The sequence below is a fragment of the Canis aureus genome, chromosome 28 (genome assembly GCF_053574225.1).
Source record: "Canis aureus isolate CA01 chromosome 28, VMU_Caureus_v.1.0, whole genome shotgun sequence".
In the NCBI taxonomy this organism is placed as follows: domain Eukaryota; kingdom Metazoa; phylum Chordata; class Mammalia; order Carnivora; family Canidae; genus Canis; species Canis aureus.
Window position 1 is genome coordinate 3,294,185 of NC_135638.1, and position 6,974 is coordinate 3,301,158.

Genomic DNA, 6,974 nt, shown 5'->3' on the forward strand with positions numbered 1-6,974 from the left:
TTATGCTTTAGAGCAGGTAATTATATTTATGTGGTCCATTTTAGCAGTATTTATCACTGTAATTTACTTTCATATTTTCAAAGCCCTTTTCCAATTTGAGATCAATTAAATATTCACCTTTTCTTCCTCATAGCTTTTATAAGGTTTCAGTTTATGTCTTTAACTCTTGAATCATTTACAAATTTATTTAATTCGGGGCACCTGGGTGACTCAGTTGGTTAAGTGCTCAGGTTGTGATCCCGGAGTCCTGGGATGGAGCCCTACATCGGCTCTCTGCTCAGCAGGGAGTCTGCTTGTTCCTCTTCCTCTGCTGCTCCCCTGCTTGTGCTCTCTCTGTCAAATAAATAAATAAATAATCTTTAAAAAACCTAAAACTAAAAATTTCTTTAATTCTAAGTTGGGAGGGAAAAGTGTTAAATGCCAGTGTGGCCAATATGTCTAGTTAGCCATTTTCCCCAGTACCATTGATTTAATACATGCCTTCTCTGATGATTTGGGGCTCCATGTTTTTCTTTTTCTCTTATTGATCTCAAGGACGCCTCTCTAAAATATGTGTCTAGGAATGGAACCAGAATTCTAAATCACAAAAGTGTTCTTGACCCTATACCTGCTTTTTACTAGTGCACATTTTGCTCCAGAAATGTTGAATTTGCCCAGAACAGTGAGAGCAATCACTGAGCTTTGGGCCATGTTTGAACTCCCAGCTATCTGTGTGTTGCCAAGTCTGCCCTATGAAAACAGTTTCAATTAAAAACAAAAATAAAAAATCCTGGTGATTTGCTCTGGGAATTGCATTAAGCAGCAGGCAACAGGGGTGAGAGTGACTCAGACAAGATAGAAATTAATTTTTCTCTCACATAAAAGAAGTACCAAGTAGACAGTCCATGGCTTGTCTGGAGGATAAATAAAGTTATCTGGAATGCACACTTCTTTCTTTCTTTGCAACAGGACAGCAGTCCAGTCATTATATACAGATTTTTGGCTTCCAACAATTTATGGAGATATTGAAGGGCAAAAAGTCTTTCCCTAAGGGTTTGTTCCCCCCCCTTTTAAAAAGATTTTATTTATTTATTCATGAGAGGCAGAGACACAGGCAGAGGGAGAAGCACCCTCCATCCAGAGACTCCAGGATCACACCCCGGTGGGGCTAAACTGCTGAGCCACTCAGGGCTGTCCCTTTGTTCCTCTTTTAAGGAGCTTTTTAAAAGTCCCACATATCTCTATTTGTAAATATATGTAGCGTAGTAATTATCTCATCTAAAACTCTAGCCAACAGAAAAGAAATACATATTGCTTTTCTATTAGTATAAAAACATACAATGACATACATTTATTTTTTTAATTAAAAATGTGAGAGACAGTATTAGTTTTTTTTTACACCCTTGCCTTAAAATTTTTGCCAATAGTGAATAATGCCTTCTTATTGTTTTGTTTATTCCTTTAGATAGTAGTGAAGTTGAGCATCTTTTTAAATATATATATTTTTAAATCTTTTAAAAAATGTTTCATTTGGAAATAATTTCAAAGCCAGAAATAGAAAAGCAGTACAAGGAACATAAATATACTCTTTATCCAGGTTCATCTATTGCTAACATTTGATTCCATATGCTTTGTCATGTGCTCTCTTTGTGCATGTTTGCATGTATGTGTGTGTCTCTATGTGTGTAAGATTCTTAAGAAATATGCATAGAGATATTTAAGAATAAAGGACTATCATATATTTATCTTCTTAACAATAGGGATACTTTTTTATGGAACCACATGCAGCTATCAAATTCATATTAACATCGATATACTTTATCATTCATATTCCAGTTTTGTTCATTGACCTAATAATGTCCTTGATAGCATTTTTTCCTTTCCAATAAAAGATCCATCTAGGGTAAGGTATTGCATTTAATGGCCATGCCTCTTTAGCCTTCTTTAATATGGAACATTTCCATAGCCTTTCTTTGTCTTTTATGACATTGACATTTTGTGAGGGTGTAATCCCCCCATGTCCCACATTTTTGGTAGAACGTTCATTATTTTGTGCTTGTCTGATGTTTTCTCATAAAAGACTGAGGTTATGCATTCTTGGCAAAAAGATTGCATTGTAGATGGTGTGTTCTTCTCAGAGTATCACATCTGGGGCACACGTTCATCTCTTTCTTGTTGGTTATGGTAATGGTCATTTGCCAAGTCTTCAATATGCATCTCTTATGTGAAGTACTGGGTTCAAAGATGAATAAGATAATTCCTCTGTCAAGTAGATTACAGTCTAGGAAGGAAACAGAAATGTAAACAGAAAAAGGACAGTATGCTGTAATAGCGGAGTAATTAAATCTACTTCAGGAGCAACTCTGGCCAGGGAAGTTGGGAAAGCTTCACAGAGATAAGTCACTTGGGAACAAGGACTATGCTTATGGATGTTTGCTTCCGCTATAGCATCTTGCCTTTTACTCATTAAATACGTATTAAGTAAATAAATGAAAAAAATCTACATACCTCAAAATAAAGCTGTTGAAATATAGTACATAAATATAGTTGACTTTATCTCTCTTTTCAGTTCACCATCGATTACAGAATTGAATGTTTTAGACACTAAGGAAATGTATTTACGTGCTGAGAGAAAATGCTTATAGTAAATTAGGTGCAAAAATGTGGTTTATAAATTTATGAGATAAGCTTTTCTTATACCCAGAGACTGATTACAAAATTGAAATATGTACAGAATCATAGATGCTGATGCAGAAAAGGATTTCAAGAGTGCATCCATTCCGATCTCTTCTCTTCAGGCGAGGCCAATTTTGCAGATGAAGCCATGAGGCTCAGAGTAGTTTAATGACTCGATAAGGTCAGAGTTATATGGTTATCAAGGATTCTGTGACTCTGGTCCAATTCCAGCCATGTTCGTAGCAATAACTGGCACTTAATCCACATTTGCAGAGTGAATGATGTTCTTCTTTCCAAGTACATTGTGTTTTCCACAATTCACACTGAACTTTTAGGAATCCTTATGGTCACAAGTTTCTATCTGTGGTCTCCAAGAGTCACAGCTAATCCTTCAAGTCATATTCTGAAGTTATAAGCTCTGTCGGCATGAACTAACATCACCATCTAATAGAAATACAACATGAGCCACGTTCTAACTAGTTTGTAACTTGTAGTCAGTACATTGAAAACGTACAAAGGAAGAATGAAGCCAATTCTCATAATATGTTTTATTTAATGAATGTAGCAAAGTTTTAGCATTTTGGGGGGGACCTCTCAATCCCCTTCATATATTTTGCCCATTTCCCCAACCCAATCCCCTCTGGCAACCATCAATTTGTTGTCTGTACTTAAGAGCCTGTTTGTTTTGTTTGTTTTAAGATTCCACATATGGTGGGCACCTGGGTGGCTCAGTGGTTTAGCGTCTGCCTTTGGCTCAGGTTGTGATCCTGGCCAGAGTCCTGGGATCGAGTCCTGCATCAGGCTCCCTGTGCTTCTCCCTTTGCCTGTGTCTCTCTCTGCCTCTTTCTGTGTCTTTCATGAATAAATAAATCTTTAATAAAAAGATTCCATATATAAGTGACCTAAAGGCTCTTTCTTTCCTTCCTGAACTCACTGCAATGACTGCCTCACCTGGAGGCAAGCTGGCAGGGTGGTGGGTTACTGGCTCTCGGTATAGCTAACATCAAAGGTTGTGTGGCCCAAGGATGAAGCACTTTTCTTTTGCCGTCGCAGCTCTGGCCAGCCACCCTCCATAGCTGGTGCTGCTTGTTCGGACACACAGATGCATCCAGAGAAGAAGCCGCGGTTAGCTCCTTGACATCTTTCCATGACTTCCTCCGACTCTCGTTTCTTTGTAGTTCCTGGTTCTTTGCTTGCTCTGATGTTGGACTGTCCACCTTTAACAACCTGGATTGTGTGCCTCTGGCAACTTGGCCTGGGCTAGCCTGGTCTCCACCCCTCACTGGTACCCTCCCTCTCAATTTGTAGCTTTGCCTGGTCCAAACCAGGCCAGACCAAACTGCAAACTCTGTTAACGCCCATAATCACAAGCGGCCTTGTGCACCTGAGGGCATGTCTACAGAAACGACTCCCCTCACCCCATCCCAAGCTGCCTGTGATCCTCTCCGTCCCCCAGATACACAGTCCTCTTCCATGGTTCTCTTGCCAGCTGCCCTTGTGCTGGGACATGCCCTGTGCTCTCAGCCCAGAGAGCACGTCGCATCCTAGCTCAGTGGTTTCTAGCTCCCCTGGAGAGATGTACACTCTCGTGTTTTCAGTCCTCAACATTTCATTTTTTTAATTTTTATTTCTTTTATAAATTTATTTTTTATTGGTGTTCAATTTGCCAACATATAGAATAACACCCAGTGCTCATCCCGTCAAGTGCCCCCTCAGTGCCCGTCACCCAGTCACCCCCACCCCCTGCCCACCTCCCTTTCTACCACCCCTAGTTTGTTTACCAGATCAACATATTTTTTATAAATTAATTTTTTTATTGGTGTTCAATTTGCCAGCATATAGAATAATACCCAGTGCTCATCCCGTCAAGTGCCCCCCTCAGTGCCCGTCACCCAGTCACCCCCACCCCCAGATCAACATTTTATTCTTTACTACACTATTGAGATTGTGTTGAAAGTATTTGCTTTTGTGGTTGTTTGCTCCTCGATCATGAATTGTGCAACGGACACTTTGTGTGCCATGTGCCCCTCTAACCGTATCCGTCACAGAGTCCGTCTGTCACAGAAGACAGATGAATGAAGGTGCTGCTCTTGCAAACTCCTCGCAACCTTAAGAGCCTAGGGCTCTGTGAGTATTGACAAAACTACAGCAGCAAATGTGTTCAATAGCAAATGTTCATGACGTACCCCATCGTGTGCCAGACCACGGCTTGGCGCTGGGCACGCGCCAGAGAACGTGCAGAGGTTCCCTTGGACTTTACACAGTGATGAGGTGCAGCAACGAGCGGACGTCATAAATTATCCAATTCTCTAGGATGTTAGAAGGCAGTGAGTGCGGTAACCAAAGGAAAAAGCCAAGCAGGGTCACAGAGATGAGCAGGGCCGGTGTGGCCGTGGACGGTTCTAGTTCCTCATCGTTGCTTTAGCAGGGCGCCTACTGATACCCGACAGGCCTGCCACGCAGTCCACGCAGCCGACGAGCTCGTGGCCTTCTCACACTAGCCATATAGCTAAGTATTATTTTTCTTATTATCTTCATAAATACTGTGTAAGAGACAGGTGGGGTTGGGCAGGGAGAGGTAGGTGGGGGCTGCGGCCTCAGGCTCACAGAAATCCCCAGAATGCAGAGCTGTAAGGAAACCAGAGAGGTGAGAGAACAAACCAGAGCACCTGCCCTGGTGGGGGGCCGGGGCCGGGGGGTCTTGTTGTAATAGTCACTTGTGACCAACAAAGAGTTACTTGACCTCTCACTAGTCCTTCCCCAGCGGTGCTGTCAGTTGAGATGTCGAGAGGATTGAAGTTCCCTGGTTGGCCTTCAATGAAAGACCAAGCCTACAAGCCCTTGGTGGCAACCCTGTCGGGGGGCCCCTCTCACCCCTGAGAGCCTCTTCTGCATCCTTGTCTAATAAAACTATTGCTCTACTCACTTCCCCTTGTCCAAGAAGTTCATTCTTTTCCTCGGTGAGACAAGAACCTCGCTCTCCTGCTTCAATACCGATTAGGAACCGAAGAGAGAGGTTCATTTGACTCCGGTCCCACAGCCCACACACAGCAGAACGGGATTTGAATCCAGTTGGTTTGATCTAAAAGTTCAGGTCATCAATCAGTATTAATTAGTGCCCTGGTATCTATGGGAGGTGATACCTTTCCTATTCTCCACTACACTTTCTCAGTTACAGTAATTTTTTCTTTTAATGATGGTAGTTTTATGGAGATAAGGAATTTCTTTACAGCCAGGGGGCAGCAAAGGATTGCTTTTGAACTCCGCGTAGAGCGGCTGAAAAAAATGCAGCTAGCTTTTTGAACTGTTTAATTGTAGTAAATAAGCCTCCAGATTAGTAAGTGGAAGCTTGCTTGCACTTTTCTTTAATCTTTAGAATAAAATGACTTTCATAATAAAAAATAACATTTAAAAATACTTCTTTAAAATGAAAAATTTACAGAAGGAGCATCATCTTGATCTGAATCTTGATCTAAATTATCAGTTTCCTAATATATTTCCACTTTGGCTTTACAATATTTTAGGATGCCAGAATGTGTGTATTCTTTACAAGTAAGCTGAACCGTTGTTTTCACAACTAAAGCATGGGATACAACGGGTATTTGTGCTCAGTTTTCTTTAGAAATGGAGTTTCTTTTTTGTTCTTCGTAGAAATGGAATTTAAAACCCATGTATTTAAAATATTTTTTGAAGATTCAAAAAGGAGACAGTGCGATGGGAAGATGACCAACTTAAATCACAGTTTAGGTTTCCTGAGTTGTAAGAAGTAGCTGACCCTTGACCAGCCCAGGGGTTAAGCCCTGACCTTGTGCAGTCAAAAATCCAGTTACTTTGGACTCTCTGCAAACCTAACTACTAATAGCTTACTGGTGATCAATAACATAGTCAAGTAACAGATATTCTTGTATATGTATGTATTCTATGCTGTATTCTTATGGGAAAGTAGGCTAGGGAAAAGAAAAAGTCATTTAGAAAATCATAAGGAAGAGAAAATAAATTTGCAGTACTGTATAATATTTATCAAAAAAATCCAGGCATAAGTGGAGGAGCACAGTTGGAACCCACGTTGTAGAGGAAGGTTTGGGGGGACTTTCAGTGCTCCTTAAGGGGTGACACACAGAGTAGCAGATGGGGGCATCTGGTATCCGGGAGCATAATGAAGTGCACCTCGAGGATCCTTTAGGTGACCTAATGGTGAAGAGCCCTGGAGCTTGCTGGCCACGTGGAGCAAAGCCACGGCAGGGCTCGGGTCCCTGACACTGAGGGACGGGGGTTTGGTTTGGGGTGGATCCTTCACGCGGGCGGGCAGCGGCATAGCA